We start from the raw sequence: 19,636 nt of genomic DNA, 5'->3' as shown, positions 1-19,636 counted from the left end.
TGTCACTCACCCCATCTCTAATTCCAGTGAATATATGACAGAGGGGGAGGAGAGCTGCATTACAATGAGCAAAGCCTTTCGTTTTGCTCTCCTCACTCACTGCATTTTGCACTGTATGACTTCTACACATATTTAAATCCATACAAAACACAGGGAGTGCCCTCTTCCTGGCAATGGGTTGGAGAACTTTCAGACACAGACTTATGTGGTACTCTGAGGTTTTTTTGTAAACATGACCCCTTTTGGGCCCTGTGGTCGGTGCCCACCTGAAATGACACACTGTGAGCATTTCCGTGTGAACCACAGAGCTACTTCTGGCTGCTCGTGGCGACTGACACTTCTGCACTATCAAGGAGTGAGAGTAAGCTACGCAGGCCATGTTTATCAGGTGCCTCCGTACACAGTGGATGAGCTGAGCCGGTGGTGGAAATGCATTGTAGTTAGCTGAACCCTGGCTAGTACAAATTTCATGGTCTCTTCTGAACCTCCTGTGACCCTCGGGGTTAGGACTGATAGTTAAAGGAACACTGAGCTATTGAAACACAGATCTATTTACCTTTCCCGTATCTGCCGATTCTTTCGTTTAAGCAGTTTTTCCTGTAATCTGAAGTGTTTTCTATTTAGATTGGCTTGATAAAGTTGATGAGGCCTAATATTTAGGTTAACTAGATTTCTAAAACTGTAGTTTTCACTTATGTATTTTACTACAAATATTGTACAGAAAAATATGTCATAATGTTCTAGGTAGGCAAAGCAAGGTACAGTGAAATTAAGGGTCTTTTCTAGGGATACCTACAAAAATTGGCCTAATCTTTTCTAATACCATCTGCAGCCTTTATTTTCCAAACAAGCGTTTCAAATATTAGCAAATACTAAGTACTCACCAAATATCCATTAAAATACACAATTATTAATATTTCAGATTTATCCATGCACATATGCGTGTGCCACAACCCTGCCTGTACAAATCACTTCCGTTTAGAGCAATTCAGTTGAATGAGGCTGAACTAAACAACTCTGGAGATTAAGGTTTAAGGCTTTGTAAGAACAAGTAAAGCAAAAACTCGGCCTGCAATCCAATCACTGCGCGGCCACATGCTGTTGACTGTTTCATTGTTGGAAGAGACTGCTGCATCCATGAAGTGAATACTGAGTACAGTAACTCCAAGTTCATGTGGCAAGGCCTAAATGCAGTTTGGCACAACAGAGCTATTAATTTTACTGATCAGGTTCTGTACTCTGCTCAGCACGTTTACCAATACTTAAACGGCACGAAGTCAGTAACCGACAGCTTAGTGCACTAAATACAGCTGCTCTGTAACGCTAAGTGTGCTCCTTCATGCAGTTAGCACCACTGCCAAGCGTGCTAAGGAGAATTCACACTTTGCTACAGCTCAGTAAGCTGAACTCCAGAGCTACTGGTAGCTTGGCTGCGGTGTCAAGTCACAGTTATATAACCCGCCGAGCTGAACGCCTCCCCAGAGCTGGGAGGCGAGCGCACAGAGGCAAAAAGAAGCAGGAACCCACATTTCAAAAGCGTGATGGTTCCAAATATTACAAAAACAGACTTTCTAATCTTCTAATGGACTGTAGATTTTATGGAAGTTTGTTTCTTTTTTTTCCCAGGGTAGAATTTTTTCCCCATAGTTTGAATCTACACAATTAGAGAAAGCAGTGAACTGAATTAATCTCAGCCATTTGCATATACACTTTAGGCTGTAGTCTAAAGACAAATGATACTGAGCACTATTATCTGCATTCCTGAACTAAATTTCATGGGCAGGCATGTATGAATTAAAGGACTGTTGCAAGACTAACTCACTGACATCTATATCACTGATGGAAGCCTTGAATGGTAAAAAGGAAAAGGCTTTCGCCTAGTCTGTAACGTGACTGAACACATGACACTAAATGATGGCTTTATTTCTATCACGATGGTAGTTTTTTGCTACAGTACACCAATCACTTCAAGGAGGATAGCAACACATAACGGATGACCAAACATCTCTCAGATGACCCCACCAAACACTATTTTGTCCAAACACATCCTCAAATTCTGTTATGGGCCAAAGTCAGGTCCTGAGCTAGGACAAGGGAGCTGCTGCAAGCAGAATTCTATTAATTTATTCCAGTTTGAGATCTGGCCCTATGAATCCTTTACACCAAAACAGTTCAAAAATAACAAAAATGAGAATTAAATTAATCCTCACTCTGTCTTCCCAAAACTGTCTCAGGTGGTAGGGATTTTGGTAGTGTCACCTAAATGATAGATTTAAGATAAGTAATTTATTTCATACCACAGTTTACAGTGTGAAAAAATTCTGTCACTACTAATTTGGGTTGCTATTTAAGTAACTGTCAGAAAAGAAAGGGTGGACAGAGGAAAGGAAAATCAGTACCTCAAAAATCTGGCAACTCACAATCTGTTTCTTGTACCCAAATTACATATGTTGGGCCCTACTCAGACTTCACAAAGTAAGGGCAAGATTTGAGATTCTTCTATTGAATCAAAAGGATGAAGAACTCTGAAAATTAAAATACTTTTCTGGAAATAGGAGCTTTATAAATAGCTTTGCAAAACACTGATGACAGCTTGGTCCATTATACTCATTTCTACAGTTTTGGAAGCTACAAAAATAAATACAATTTCACATGAGGGCAAAATATTCCCCCTTTTTAATTCAAAAATATTAAAAATATTCCCTCTTTAGTCACTGTTAGGTGACTAAATGAAAAAAATATAGTAACTAATTTAATTAGAGGAGAGATATTTTTTTCTGCCAGTTAGGTGGTGGTCAAAACCTTAAATATCATGATTTTATTCAACAGTCATCTCAGCTGCAAGTCCCACAAATCACTGTAGGAGCTATCTTTATATTTTTAAGTAAAAAAATCCTCAAATTTTAACCTGAGCCCATCATTAAATCTGACCTTTGAAGCTGAAGTAGAAGAGGTAATTTATTTTACTTTGCAACTCTTCTGACCAAAACCAGAAACAGGTGAAGACCATGGGAAGTTACCTTGTTTTGAGGGTGGTGGTTGGTGGTTTGCTGTTTTGGCTTTTATTTGTTTTGTTTCTTCTGTCTAATTCTAGATAAAGTCAAGTCTGGAAAATCTGTAAAAGACTGTTCTCAATAGAAAATTCCAGTCCAAAAAAAGATGAGCTTCTGTATTTTTGGATATCTTTTCAAAATTCCAAACTAACTGAGGCCCTAGTAACTCATAACTTGTGCCAGTTAAAAGTCTGGACAGTTGTATGAAAATGCATACACAAAAAACAGTACACAAGAAAACTGGGCCCAGGACATTACAGTAGTAAAAGGCAGCAAATACAAATTACTATAGAGGAAGGGGACTAATTTATATTTCCCTGTAAGGGAACACTGAGAACAAAACAAGTCATACAGTAGCTTTAAGGATATAGGTTTGATCTCTTAAGTTAGATGACAAAAACAGTTCTGAACAACTGGATGTCTTCCTAGATGCAATGAAGACCCTGTAAAGGACAGAACGAATCATAAAGAAAACAGTACTAAGTAAAACGCAGAAGAACTGAGAACCTCTCGATACGGTGAAAAATGGAATGGAGCAACCTGCTAGGATCTGGCATATAGATGACTCCAGATTAGCATGCAGATGTTGCTAGTTCTGCAAATTACTTTATTCATGGTTAGGACAGTGATTAATACTGTTCTTTTTATTTTTCTATATATCTGAGAGTACAGAAGAATTTCAGAGAGCATACCTGAAATTCTGAACCAGCAGTAAACTTTTTGTCTTCAGCTGCATGCATGTAAGAAGCTAACAGCAACGTGCATGTCTCTAAAGGATCTAATAGATGCACAACACTAAATTATGACATTTGAAGGGGAGAGGGCAGTGACATGGGTTTTGATACCAAGACAATCTTTCGGCTTCCTCAGTATTTCTGCTCTATTGAAAATAGGAAGGGAATCTACAACGCTTCTTTAAATACTTTAAATTTAAACTGAATAAGTAAAAGGAGTGGGGATTTGGATTTTATCTGAAAATCACTAAGGCATAAAGGAAGCCAAAGCACTGCATGCAAATACTGAGACAGCCTTATATCATCCTCTCCCCCTCTCACAAACACACCCAGATGTAAACAGGCATGTATTGTAAAAGAAGCATCCTGAGTCCTATTGGGAGGTTTCTGTAGTAGCAATCAGAGGATTCCTTGGTCACCTTTACAAATACTTTGAGCCAAAAAGCTTAGATTCTTCAATTCTGCCTGGAAGTTCCAGTTAGTGTCAAGCAAATGATGCAGTTAATAGGAGATATCAAATTGTGCATACATTTAAGTACCTACCACCCTCCATTCCTTTTTAATAGTTTTGTGAACAGCCACCGAGGTCCTGCTGTCTGCTCCTAGTATTTTGTCTCTCCTGCCTGTGTTGTTCAGAAATGCTCAGCAGCAGTACAGTAGGACTCTCAATAACTAGTATTATGTAATGCAAAAGCACTAGGGGCTCTTCCTAAAAACACTCATAAGCAGAGTTCAGCCATCTTACCTGCTGCAGACAACCACAACAATAATGTAGCATTACGCTATACTGTAATGAGTTTGCAAGCCCCAGGAAAGCAATTTGTAATACGACAGGGCTGAGAGGTAACCAGAACTACCAACTTGGAGGAATATTTGGACAGCAGAGCAGCATAAGACAAATGAAGTAGTAACTGGAAAACAAAAGAGGCCTGTTCTTTTAAAGCTGAGTACTGGACCATAAACCTATGCAGTACTGTCAAAAGCAAAGTAAAAGATAAACAGATAGAGTGCACAAAATGGATCACCTGAATTACAGACAAACATCAGATTTACGGAAATACTATTTATCAGAGTACTGTAAGGATAAAGTCCTAGGTAAAAATATGTTAGACTCCTAGGTTTACCAAGAGAGGTTATTTAAGAGGAAGGTTGCTAGGAAGTAAAACTGAGGTTGTTGAGCAGTATTCTAGGGCCCACAGGATGCAAGGCGACAGAAAAGCATGCTCTGAGCTCTCACTGCCCAGCAACATCCTCTGCGTATCTCAGCCCCCAACGCCAGCTGGCCTTTTGGAAAACTTTTCAACATATGTTTCTCTCAGGTGATTTTTTGTTCTGCCTCTACAGAGTCCTTTAAACGTGATTGCCTAAGCATCCACGGAGACACCTGAAATTTTGGGTGTTGGCTTGTACATTTAAACATGACTTACAGCTTCCCACCTCTGACTATAACCACCACAGCCTGAAGTCTTCACTTATACGTTAACAAACATTGTGGTCCAAAAAACATAGATTGTTGTGGGCTTCACTGGCTAAAACCTTCAGACTCATTGCATCTTGCCTAGGCAGTAATACTGAGGAAGTTGGAAGCTAGTCTCTCAACCTCACCTATCCACAGCATCAAAGGTAGAGATACAGCTGTTCGGTTGTATCCAATACAGCTTTTCATGTCAATATTCTAATGTATCTGATTCTCTTCATAAATGTATCCAGCCGCACAAACAGAGAATAGGGAATATGAAAATAGGGTCCATATTCAGACAACAGAAGAAGTGAGCAAATATTTATAGAATATATTTACTTTATAGAATAAAAAATATCCTTGTTAGTACTTTTTTGTTTTAATTACAGAAAACAGCAATGTACTACACCAGTGCTGCAAGGCAATCTGCCAAGAGAACTAACTAAATTTATGAAAATACTTTTACTGAAATAACTTATGCTGAATTAAATGTTTTGCCGCTTTATTTGATTTGGCTTACTGATCATTTAACTGTCACCAAATTCTGAACTTAAGAAACGGCAATGTTTAATGACAATAAGACACTGTAGATCATGTGTTAATGCTGATTAATGCACTTCCCAAGCGTGCTGGAAGCATTTGGCTTGCCTTGTACCTTACACTGTGCACCCAAGGCATGCATTCATCAGCACTACTGCTCAGTCTGTCATGTCTTATTGCTGAAGTAGTGCACCATTCTCAGTATGTTTGCTCTGAGCCTGCCTCAGTCAATTTACATTACACTGCCCACCCAAACCCGTATTTTTGAGGTTCACCCAGCTCTTGATGATCAGGGGCCTGTATGTTTAATAACATTTTGCTCTGCCAGTCTAATTAACTCCGGCACTGTATCTGCAGTCAGATAAAATGCTCATTTCACACCACATTAATTTTTATCAGCTGAACATTAAGCAACACAAAGCTATCTATGCTTGGTTTAATTTACATACTGACAGAGCTACAAAGCATTACTGCAGTGACTGCAAAGCAAGTAAGTAGAACTGGCATCAAACATGGCTCCTTCAAAATGAAATATTGATTTGCAAGACTGGCATCCCAAAGTGAAAAAGAGGAAAAGAAAAAGAGAATGAAAAATTACTTTCCCCTGTCAGCATTAGAAAAAACCACACATTTTATAACCAGACTTTCCTTAAATGTTACAGCTTGAGAGGGGTATTAAAATTAAAACTTATTCTTTGATTGGCCAAGAAAAGTTAGAGGTGATGGTAACATTTCAGAAAGAAAAGGAAAAAGGGGGCAGCAGGGGGAGGGACACGACGACATCTTAAAAGATTTTCCTGCTCTCTTCACTGGACTAAATTTAGCTGAGCAGTCCTCTTTTTGTGGACTATGGCCGCAAGTCACATTTGAAGGTAGGATGTATGAAAGACCCTGGAATTCTAGTATATGAATACAAATACTGAAGAAAAATTCTAGGAGCCTGGGATTTCATTCAGACTCTAGTGGTGACCCTTCAGTGCTATTTAAAAGCATCTGTGACCCTGCAGTACCCAGAATAATGTGTTCATCTGAGTTAATCTGAACACATAAAAGTTTTTCCCAGCTTTTCCAGAATGTTGTGCCACAGTAGCCAGGCGAAGACCTTAGCTCCAAAACCAAAAATATCCTGCCTTCCGCTCCACTGACCAAAGTGAAATCTTCACTACGGCTAATTATGAATTGCACACTGTTTAAGTGCTACAGCATACATCCTTCTTTGGGCTTTATCTAGTCTTCGGTTCGAAGTTAAAGCAAAAAATTAGGCAAGTCCAGCTGGGCTGCATTGCACAAATCTCACAGAGGTTTAGCAAATGAGCAAGATTAATAAACTAGTGCTTTTCCACTTCTGCCTATAGGTTAATGTAATCTTTTAAATCTTGGAGCTAGTGCCATTGAGCATACGAGTGCTCTTTTAATGCTTTCTTCCCAGTTCCTTAGCCATTCCAAACATGAAGCAATGGCTCTACTGTACTAAGGTTTGCACTCACAAAAGTGCACGATGTCATCAGCACAAGCAGATCCCACATAAGCAGGCAAGGAAGAAAATGCACAGGTCCTAGAGGAGGACTGAATAGCTAATATTCAGCTGCATGGTTTTCTGGCTGCTCTGTCCTGAAAAACTGCTATTGGCATTGATATAGTTAAAAGTCTCTACAGCATCTGAAATTTTCCCCTGTTCCTACCTCAACAGCCTCCTGTGCTTCCCTGTCCCTGACTCCGAGTGGGTAGAAGAGTAAATCTACACTGGACTGGGGCAATCATGGAATTGTTCCCTGAGGAAATTGGTTACTGCTGTGAATTCTTTCTTGGCTGTTGAAGTCACCTTTATGAGGAGCTCTTTTCTCTTCAAAGAGCAAATATAGTTAATAACCTCCTACCTAGAAGCACTAATATTCAGCTTGACTGGTAAGTGAAAAATCACTTCAAAACAGGAGATGGTATTATAGCTATTTCTCTTGACTGCAGTGCAGTTTATTACTGTATTCCAGCTATTTTGGGAAACAAGTCAACTTAAAATGTCATGTTAATTATTTACAAAATACTGACATAAACGAAATGAAGATTTGACTGAAGTAACAGTTCAGTGCCTAACTCTGCCTTCTTAATGAACATAACAGGGAACTGCTAAATAATTTTCTGCTTACACTACCACAATCCTCCTCCTCCCTTTTCTGCAAAACAGACCATCAAAGAAACCTCAGGCTCAGACATCTCTGAATTGTGGATGGGTCAAAAATCATAATCAAATCTAGATTCTATCTTCAGATAATGCTGGGAAACTGTTTGGTTTATCTTTATGGAACATTCCTTCAACATGTGTTACAGTTAGTGTCTCAGGGCACACTCACTTTAATTTCAGCTGTGCTTTGAAATATGAGAAGCAAAATAGCCCCAGAATACCATTCTAACTAAAATCAGTCATTGTTTCGGAGTAACTACAATACAAAGAGTATTGACCCTTTCTGACTTCCTTGTCAGATTAGTAGCAGGCAGTTTTCTAAAACATTAAGTCAGTTGGAGCCCAAAGGATAACATGACTTCTAATTCAAGGTAACTAGAATAAAGAAAAGACTGATTAATTAGATCTGTACAGTGAACTAATTTGCATACCTATTCTCACTGGTTTTCTAAAAAGAGAATCAACATGTGTTTGTGCCTCACATCTTCTGGTTCTTCCCTACATTAAAAATGACAGGTTTTGCAGGTGAAAAAACCAATTTTCTTACAAAAAGGTACTATTTCCTATTGGGACACAAATGATTTTTACTGAAATAAAATTTCCTTCATCATTAGTGCATTTAGGATAAGAAACATGGAAATTTGTTCTTGGAGTTGCAAGAACTTGCAGGACTGTACTGCACTGCTGTTATAGAAAATTTGAGAGATTAATCTAAATTACGTCATGCATCCTGCCACCACACCATATCTCCAGTTCTGCCCAGCAGACAGAACAGTATAACCCTCCCTCGCAACTTAACCCTCACCTTGTGCCTAAGATGGGTACCCGGCAGTATAGAAACAATGCACTCATGCACCATCCCACCAACCCCTCCTCTCTTGTCAAGCCACAAAAGGGATATCCATAATGACTCTCCCTAGAGAACAGCAGGGCAAGTAAGGGGTTAGATCAAGAAATATGTGCCTTGTTTCTATCTTTCTAGCACACGAAGATGCAGAAAACAATGAGTCATCGCACTGAATCTTCCATTCAAGACTACTGACTGAAATGATAGGTGTCTCAGCTGCACAGTAACACCATGTACTATGTTGGAGGAGATGCTCTCAAATCCATTCACATTTCTGTTTTAAATCACGTTTTTGCAGCAGTGAAATCTTACCAGTAATCCCAGCTGCTTTACTGAAGTATTTTGGATGTCCATAGGTCCTCATAAATTTCTCTTAGCATCTAAGGTTGCACTAACTCATTGGAACTGAAGTGGCTCTGATACTTTGAAATAAATCTCGGTTTATGGCTGGGAAAGATCTGGGCAAATATTAGCCAGTTACTTCCCTTTTGACTTCCTGCCTCAAAAAGTGATATGAGGCCTTGACAGGGCTATCAAACTGAAAACTTTAACTCTGCTTCAAACCAGCCTGAAATGCAGAGATGGGAAGAGTTGTTATGGTCCACATTGCACTGTCTCTGCAACAGCAAACTACTCAAACATCTTTGCATGTGTGTTTGGTTTCAGTAGCCAAAAAGCTGTTTTTCAAACTAGGACTAGATGTGCCATGAACTGTTAGCTTGCACCCTAGGCACACTGTCTAAAGCATTCCCCCATTTTGTATAACATTATTTTTGTATAACATTATTTTCTGCCTTTCCCAGAATGGGAGAACCTAACTTATCTATCCGTAAATATTTCATCTCAAAATGAACAGATTCCTTTTCACCACCCCATTCAATCCAACTTTCATTCCCTGGACTCTGCTTTTGCCAGCATTTTGTGTAGACTATGTCTTTTGATAACTTAAATAAGTAGTTTATTGCTATGCAGGCTTCAGGAGTGAAACGTCACTGGCTGAGAGGGAGCAAGTATTGGACTTGACAGTTTGGATGCTGCTTCCTTTCTCAAAGATGACTTTTTTGACAGCACCAGAAAGCTTTGTCTGTTCTCAAACTCTAAGATATGACAGGGACTCAGAATGCAGGATAAGACGGACCATGCCAGGTCAGTGTTTTTGTCTACACAAGCTTACAGTCTCTTTGAATTTATAAACTAGCAGAGGAAAAGATGCTGGGAAAGAGGAGGGGGGAGAGTATCTCAAATTCTTGCAATATGTATGCTTTCCACAGCCAAACCCAGATGTATTCAAGAGGAACCACATAGCCTTTGTTAAGCTATACATCCCATTCTTAATTGAGAAATGATTCTTAATAAGTGCTGGAGAGCTACAGGTCTCTCTATCTCTCAAATGGGAAACAATCATATCTCACGGCAACTCATTACGTATTCTTTTTGTACCATGAGTTGTTTTAAAACCGTGAAATTAGTTCTGGCAGAGTGTACAGAGAAACACCCATGAGATGAGACTGAATGAGTTATGTAAGGTTTCCACACATTCCTCATGAATGTTAACTCTTCATGGCTAGAAGTCAGCCTTTTTAGATGAAGAAATACTCATGTAGTATATAAAGGAAACATGACTTTTTTTCCTTCTCTGACATTCTGTGCATACACCATCTCCATATCTATGTTTGGCAAAGAAGCCTGCTTTGTCCATTGCTTCTTTTGATGCTTAGTTATCATGAAATATGACTGTTACCAATTAAAGCATCTATAAATTAGCTGAGGTGGAGCTGCCTGTGCTGACAAGTAAATTGACCCTTCTGTGTGGTATACTGAAAACTTTTCAAAATGCATCAGATCCATTAATATATGTAAAGCCATATGAGAATGCAAGTGCCAGAAAGCAAGATCAATGCAATGATCTGCCTGATAGGTTGGACTCTCTAGCCTGGATACCTTGGACTCTCCAGCAAGGATCACAAGTCTTTCCCAAGACTGTAGCCACTGTAACTACCCGTGAGCTTTTAGCCTCTCTAGGAAGAATATTAGCCTTTGAATATTAGCACATACACTTTTTTGTAGATGCTAGTGTTAGCGAATTGAAGGCCTTTAAAGCTGGAATGCTTCTGTTGTCCTGTTCAGCCTAGAGAAGAACAATGACAGCTAGGGTCAGGTTAAAGGTATAGCTCAACAAATGCACGTTTGGAGCTGGGAAGATATTCCTTGTACTCTCCTGCAAGTAGGATAGAGGGTCAGGAAACTAAGTTAAAACTTTTATTCAGCTTTGAGAGCTATGAATAGGGTCAGAACAGACCCGCAGTTCAAGGAACATTTAAGATGAGATCTTTTGTCATTCTGCCTTTACAGTGAGGCTACAGCCCATTGCTGACTAAACTGCCAAGCCTGCCCATGATACAGTGTTCAAAGAGACTGAGGGAAGAATTCATGAGACTATCAGGACACAGTAGGGTCTGTTAAAAGCACATATTGCAAACTCAGCCTTCTTGAATTGCAGGTATGCTCATAATTGCTCAGGCTACGAAAAAAAAAAGTCACATGAAACTTTCAGTGAAAGCTTTAATTCGTTAAATTAACATTGAAAAGATTTTGTGTGAAAATCTCACTGCTTGCTAGGCCTTTAGGAGTGCAATCTAATGAATGAACAGCCTTCACAAAGTTGCTGGAAAACAGGCTAGTTCTTTAGAAATGCATCTGCTTTTACTTTTTGCATTTTAAGGAGACATTCAAATTCTTTTATAAAAACACTGTGCAATAAATAGCAAAAAATCCAACAAAACGGAAGCAATATGTTAGCTAGATCCAGTAGTTTAGATAAATAGAAGGAATAAATTTTCATTATATAGCATAAGGTGACCACCACTTGTCAAAAATAAACCCAAACAAACAAACAAAAAAAAGCCACAAACCAAACAACCTTCCACATGTTACATACATCTCAACTTCTGAAATTTCTTAAGTTCTGAGGATAGAAATGGTCTCATTTAAAGGCATATGAAGTTAATGAAAGAAAAACAGAAGATTTGCTTCTTAATTTCTAACAATTCTCAATGTTATACAAATTGTGAGAGGAAGAAAGTCTCATTGGCTTGTTCTAAAACTGAATTATACCATTAAAAGAGGAAACAATTTTAGCTGCTTAAATATTTCTCAAAGCAAATGGGACCATGGAGTTCAGCGAAACTGTAGTACTGTTTCCAAATGTCTTTTTTCCTCTCTTTAAACATTCTGGAAAATTGCTCTGAATGTGATGCCAAAATGTAAAACCGAAAAACACAAAGGATATTAGAACTGTCTGAATTACAGATGTCTTTAAAGACTAATGGCATAAAGATGTGAAACAGACTGACCTTAAATGTCCTTATTCTCAACCTTTTTAAAGGTCTTGTGTTTGTTTTTCATAGGTTACTTTTATACTTGGCTGACTGCAAATGATTATAACCATTCATAGAAATCTTACAAAAAGAATCTATAATTGCTCCTTCACGCAACTGAGCCCACTGCATGTGCTACAAATAGGTAAGATTTCTAAAATCCTTGCCAACTTTTCTCTACAAGGTACAGGATTTGTAAGGAACAGGTGACCAACAGGCACATACAAGTCAATACCCTCAGTGGAATACAAGAGCTTGTTGCAACATGTCAGCTTCTTCCCCCAGCCATTAAAATTTCAAGACCCATTCACTGGGAGCTGATAAGAAAAAATCCACCCCACCCTACTACAACAAACACTTCTGTTGATAAAAAAAGAAAGAGAAAATCTTTCAGGATGTCCTTCCTTGTTTACTACTGCAGACACTTGCTGTATGAGAGGGCATAAGGAATGAAGACAGATAAAGACTTCCAGTGGTGTGATTCAGCTTTAAAGTTACAAAAGAACAGAACGGCCCATAGCTTTTGCTACCTTTATAAAATTCCTGGTATTTCATTTCCTGTGGTCCTGAACAATGTTGGTTTTATTTTGTTTAACAGAAGGGTTATCACTGAGATTAGTAGAAAACAAAGGTAAGTGGTTGCAATTGTTTTAATAGCAGCAAAATAAATAAAAAAAAAATTGTCTTTACAATTACATCATTTAATCATTCTCTCTTTGTCCATTCCAGAGCAGACCAATACAATTTACTTCTGAACATAGTGATGTGCATTGCTGAAAATTTATCACTTTTTTTGCTCTAACTAATACAGAATGCTTTAAAGGTACCCCTGACTTGATGCTTTAAAATACCTTTCTGCATGCCATCAAAAACAGGCACGGGCAGAAATTCAACCTATGCCCCCAGAACCTCTAGAAGTGGAAAGGAAGCTATATGCTACTATAGCCTGACTCACTTCAGCAAGATTTTTTTTTTTTTTAAAATTTATTTTTTGGTGATTTGATACTTCTTTCCAACTGACAGGGAACTGAGATTGCAGCTCTGAATGTACAGTATGCATGACTGAATGCATGGCATAGACAGTTCTACCTCAAACTGGAAAAGGATAACATAGGATATGACCCTCTCAAAAGCTGGTCTGAGTCATCAGGAACTTGTTCTGCAGCTCTGGAACAGCCCTGGCACCATTTGTTCTTAGTAATGACTAGACACAGGATGCCTAGCAATTTCCTCACTGCTGCTTTCACATTGGTAAAACTGAGATGAGACTGAATAGTCAAATCTTCCAACACTTTAGGAAAATGTGAGGTTTAGACTAATCTCTAATTACAAAAAGTAGTAAAACTGACCAGCAATCCCCTTCTCCCACCGCCATTTGAGCTTCTCTGAGAGTTTTCGTCCATGTATGTGTTTCGGGAACAGGTGGGAGCAGGAGGAGACCACTTGCAGTCAAGTAAATGTTTTTGGCAGAAAGTATTTTTTGCCTTGCTGTGAAAACTAAGACATGGCTCAAATTGTGATTTCATCCAAATTATGATTACTTCAACATAATCTACAGCCTTACATGCATGTGAGACTGCCAGCTCACGAGATTCAGACCTACCGATTTATCCTAATATAGTTAAATTCTACCTCCAATAGAAAAGGGAACATCTGCCACCACAGGAATTAATTACTTCGTTGCTCAGTGTTACGTTGACAACTCCTCAAAGATACCTCACTCACAAAATAAGCAACAGGATCTTCAATTGTAAATGACCAGCTATTTGTTAGCCCAATCCAACATCCAGTATTACAGCTTATAAGTAAATGAATACCATCTCCTGTTAAAAAAACAAACAAAACCCAAACCCAAATACAAAACCACACCCTCTCCCCCCAAAAAAACCCTGCAAAACCTGTGTAATAGAAGACAAAAATAATTCTATATTCCATATGATTTCCACCTTTTTACGGTAGAAGGCCAAAATAAACCATAGCACCTTCTAATGCTGAGAGTGGAAAGCAGCATAATTCATTTACCTTCGTTTGCACAAGTATTTCAACTCTGAGCTTTATGACTCATCTCTAAAGAGCCTGGGGAACAGCTAATGTATCTTTAATAAGCATTTTGGTTGGTGAAATACTGCTTGGAATACTTGCCTTTTTCTTAGAAAAGTCAAAGCTGTCAGAAGTCTAAATTTTTTTCTGCTCTTTCTTTCTCTGTTTTTAAGGCACCTAAGAAAAGGAAACAGCCATCAAGTTAACAATAGTGCGTAACTCATTACATGTTTTTATAAATTCATCTTCCCTAACCAAAATAATGCAAGTGACCAGAAGCAAACGCACAAGACTTTCCATGTTAACAGGATATCTTCAAGTGGCAATTTCAAGCAACAAAAAATTAAGAAAAATGAAAAATAAATTGTCTAAAGCCCATCCAATTTTACAATTTAGTTACATTTTTACAGAGATGGCAAAAAGTCAATCATTGTACCAATTTTGTAGACCTTGGTACTCAAGAGTTTTCAAAGAAATGATGACTAGAATTTCTGTGTAGGGTAAAGTCATTCTTCTACGCTTAGCTCTGAAGTTACGCCTAAATGAAGAGCTGAAGAAGTTTGACTGAAGTCAAATAAATTAAGGCAAGGAAAAAAAATAATGGAAAAACCCCACACTGTTTGTACTGATGTAACCAAGATCACTGCTTCTCTGATGGAAAATGTCAACAGACTAATTAGCGATAATGCTTTATCTGCAATACATCAACCTGAGCTACAAACCAAGCAATGCTCTTACTCCCCAGTAGCTTCAGAAGAGCAATACTACCATGGCAGAATATTAGAACTTGACAACTTTTCTATGTAGGCCTATTTCTTGACAAACCAAACAAGTAAATATTTAAAGTTTGAGAGATGTATTACTAAAATTTAGTAAAATCAATTTCTTCTGTATTTCTATATGAAAGGTTCAACATATTAAACCTAGTGACCAAGTATTTTTGTTATCTTTCAATATAAGCAGGAAGCATGAATTCAGCTAATTTTACCTCTCATATTTAATATTCCCTTTCCTACTATTGCATTTAACTAACACTGTGAGAGCTTGTATTTATCACAGTCTCTCAATGCCACATTCCAGAAAATACAAATGTAGTAAATAAAATCCAATAAAGAAAAAAAATATGCACCTAAGTCAATAGTGACTAAACCTACCTTGCTGATACTAAAAAGGCCACATTTCAATACTATTTTTGAAAGCAGATATAGTATTTAAATAAAAAATTAGTTGTTAATATGCCCATTTTTACAGCTGTACGAAACATCCACTGGAATTACTTAAGCAATATGTAATAACTACAATACCAGCTGCATGCCTATGTTAAACCCAATATGTAGTCTGAAAGTAAGAAAATGGCTTAAATATCAGAGTTACACAATAGTTATACAGTCTTCTCCCTCTCTACATCTCTTCCTCCTGCATTCTACTTATGATTCCACAGTTTAATCTGGAGAGGGGTTGTCGACTCCTCCATATTTCTAGATAGCATGCAGAAACGCCAGCACCATGAGAGCTGTTAAACTTCCCATTTCCTCCTAGATGCTGGATTGTGGTTAGGGCACTGATCCGACTTCCACTGCTACAGTCGTTCGCAAATCTCTTAAGATCATTACTTACTGTCATCGTCGTGATGGCGACCCTAACATTATGAATAAAGGTATTCAGAAGAAAGGCTGCTGCAGCTGAGACAGTATAGTTTTGAGTAGAGTCCGTCCTTTTTCTCTTTGGGCTTGTATACGTATTAAATATTTTCATGCACACACTGTCACAATCCTTACTTAAGAGACTCATGACACCTATTAAAGGGCAGTCTTCACAATGGCTAAATTCCGCTGTGTAGATCATTATCTTGTACCTAAATATATTAGTGGTTTCACACTTCGTTTTTCTACCTCTAGAATCTCCCCTCACTCAGGGGCATATGATTCTTTCTTTCTTTCCTTCCTCTCACTTTTTAAAGATTCTCCAGCATATAGTTGTATGTTGTACAGTTGCGTAGCTGTCGTACAGTTTGGTATCTCTATGAAACATGCCCTAAGTTATGCTTTCACTTACAGTCCTTTAAAGAAATAGTTTTCCAGCTGTTACAATATCAGAGATTTAGTTAACTAATAAACACTTCAGGAATTTACTTTGGATATAGATGATCCTTTCATTAAACTAGAGTATAGAATAAGGAGAGCATTATAGCTCTAAGGAGAGCATTCCTCCTTATGATAAAACATGTTCTGGACATGTTTCCCCTAGAGACTTAGACACAGTACACAAAAATCTTACTCTTCAGTTTTAAAGTTATTTATAAAGAATGTATTCTGACATGAAGAGGTTCCTGAGACTTGTTCAGAAAACTACTTTTCTCTTCTTTATAGGAAGTCAGAAGAAGCCTGACAGCAATCTAATCAAAACATGCAAATGAGGTCAACTTTCTTGAAGGGTTGTAGGATTTCTCCAGAGAAATTTACAGAATGTCCTGGCACAGAGGTATTTTCTGAAGTCACTGATTTTGTCTTCTGTGCTTCTATACCATTCTATAAGTCCTCCTTGTCAGTTTGTACTCTCTGCTGGGTACAGATGCCCCAGCTGGAGAGACACTTTATTTTTAATTTAATTCTGAACACCTCAAAGGATGGTGAGCTTCAGGAAGCAATGGAATTACAGAATCTTACATTTAGCCTTCCAAAGTAATAATAATCTGATAAATAATAATTTATTCAAGACTAAAACTTAACTGACTTGACTTTAAAGTCAAATTTAAAGCTATGGTCAAAGCAACTATTTTATTCCACTGCTGATTACACTCTTTAGTGCAGTTCGCATAGAAACTGACGTTGCATGCAGACTGAGATAAGGATAAAACAAAGTCTCCCTGTTTTCTTGATTCTATTCCTTCTCTTCGCTGTCTGTACCATCCCCTTCCATGGCATTTGGTGAGAGACTGATGAGCTGAAGAAGCTGTTAAGATCCAAGTGTGTGCAATGAGCGTTAAGCCATTTTTATAGAAGCCAGATTAACTTGGCTGAGAATTAGAATGAGCATTTGGGAAACTCCACCTAACAACCAAAGGAGGGGGTTCTGTTAATACAAGCAAACACCACCAGCATCCTGCCTTTGCAATAGTTTATACCCGTGATATGTTAACGTTGAAGATGAAAAATATGTCAGGTTCCCTTCAGCACTGTAGAAGCACACAGTTCCATGGATTATACAGAAAAGCTTGCATGTAATATCAAATCACCATATTTTGGTTTCCCACAGTTTGCCAAAATGCATTAACATATTACAGTCTTCCTGCAGCTTGCATTTCTGGTAAACTATCTGATGAACTTCTAATTTTCTCATATTATATACAGCTTCCTGCTTATCGTTTCTCTACTGAAATTGCAATGAGGAACTTTGGCACCCAGCAATTTGTAAAAAACCACACATAAGCATCTCTCTACAAATAGACCATATTGCACTTAACAGTACCACAGAGCTTGGTCTCTCTCATTAAGAAAAGCACTAAAGGGACTTCAGCATAAGTGGAACAACAATACGATCCCAGCCTACTAACGTACAGGGGACGAGATTTTCAGAAAAGCATGTAAGTACTGTGATTTCTGTGAAATGGTGACTGATTAAACACACAAACTGAAACATGCCCATGAAGAAAAGAAACTGAATGCTCAAGGCATGGGATTCGAGACTGGCAGGTAACAGGCCCTAGAGTCCAGTGATTAATTATTTGCACGAAGTGGAAGAGCTGCACTGAGGCAGCTTGAGAAGGACTCTAACACAGAACAGCCAGTTGCCTGTTGGTCCAGGGTTCCCCCAACTGCTAAAACACACAGTTCTAATCCCTGTTCTTGCTGAAGCAGGGCTGGGCCTTGAACCTGAATGGCTTTGGCAACCAGATAATGAACTCATTAAAAAAAAAATCCATTCCACGTCCAGACAAAACGCAGAATTTTGTACATTACTCACAGATTAACATGGTCAGAACTATCCATTCACACTGAAAGAGCTGGAGAGCTCCAAAGAGGGACAAATCCACTCTTCTTCTGTGTTTAAAGACACAACAGTCAGATGTCAAGACACTGTCCAAATCTGGTGTTACGTGTAGAAAGAGAAGGCTTTTCCTGCAAACTTTAGTCCATGTTTCTTCACGCATACCTTTGCACACAACACTAGTACATCGAAAAGTAACTAGGCTATGTCTCCCACATACACCAAAGCAAGATCCAAGCAAAGCCCATCTAACTGTATGTAATAAAAAAGTTACTGGTTACTCTATTCCCATGTTAGCGTGCATAAAACATTAAACTTGAAACCTATACATATCATTACAATTTAAAAAAAAAACCCCACAACAAACTCTTAAAACCATACCTATAAAAAACATATGATGAAGATGTTGTTACAATTATTTTTATCATTATATCAGATATTATCATAGCTGGATTACTGAAACACAAATAATCAGTGAGGAAATATAATGGCACCAATCCTATTTGATTATTTATTAGAAAAATCAGAAATAGTGATTCTGATACATTTTTAAGACTTCTGTTCACTAAACATAATTTACCAAATGGGTAGCTTTTTCCTGAAATTGTCTAAATACTATATCCATTTATTTTCTTATTACTTCGTATTGCTTGCTTACTCTTAAAGGTGTTCCTGTAATGCTTACAGAAAGTATAAACTGCTGTCTGCCCCTCAATTCACATGCAAATCTGAAGAAACAGAATTTATCATCATAAACAAATCTGTAATGATCCTGATGTCTAAACACTTACAAAGCAGATACTTAACGTTCCAAATTGTGCAACTCAAATAGTGCCTGACAAGTAGAAATAACAGCAGAATACTGATCATGACATCAGGACTACCTGGAGATGTGTTTAATTCCTCCCTCCTACCCCCCAAGCTCTCAAGAGGAAAGCTAGGAAAGGAATTCTCTCTGGACTTGTATTAGGAGACTAAGTAGTGCAAACTCCTAGCTAGAATGGTGCAAATTACAACCCAGATTAGTGAGGGCTCTGGTTCCTTAACTCTAACAATTCTGACCTGGACACAATCAGCACAAAGGTTTTCTAAACCCTGAACCAGCTACATGGTCCAAAACAGACTTTTTTGTTGCATTATATTGAAATAAATAAAAAAAAAAAAGGCTTCTATTTTTAACAACTCTTGATACTAAACCTCATTTGACAACCTGGTCTAGTGGAGGGTATCCCTGCCCATGGCAGGGCAGTTGGAACTAGATGATCTTTGAAGACCCTTCCAACCCAAACCATTCTATGATTCTATGACATAAATGCCAAAGGGAGAGTTAACATGGAGTAGGATTTTTCTCTTTCCCTTACTCCCACTCCCCACTGAGAAGGGTCTAATTTATTGAAAACTGCCTGATATTTTCCTGGCT

The 19,636-nt window shown here is 38.1% G+C and overlaps 1 protein-coding gene across 1 annotated transcript in view; it reads right to left on the bottom strand.

Annotated features, from left to right (window-relative positions):
• The window catches only part of RORA (RAR related orphan receptor A), a 376,296-nt gene that overhangs the window by 167,958 nt on the left and 188,702 nt on the right, over window positions 1-19,636 (bottom strand). The window lies entirely within an intron of this gene.

Source organism: Balearica regulorum, chromosome 12 (genome assembly GCF_011004875.1).
Source record: "Balearica regulorum gibbericeps isolate bBalReg1 chromosome 12, bBalReg1.pri, whole genome shotgun sequence".
Taxonomy (NCBI): domain Eukaryota; kingdom Metazoa; phylum Chordata; class Aves; order Gruiformes; family Gruidae; genus Balearica; species Balearica regulorum.
This window is presented reverse-complemented; position numbering and strand designations above follow the sequence as displayed.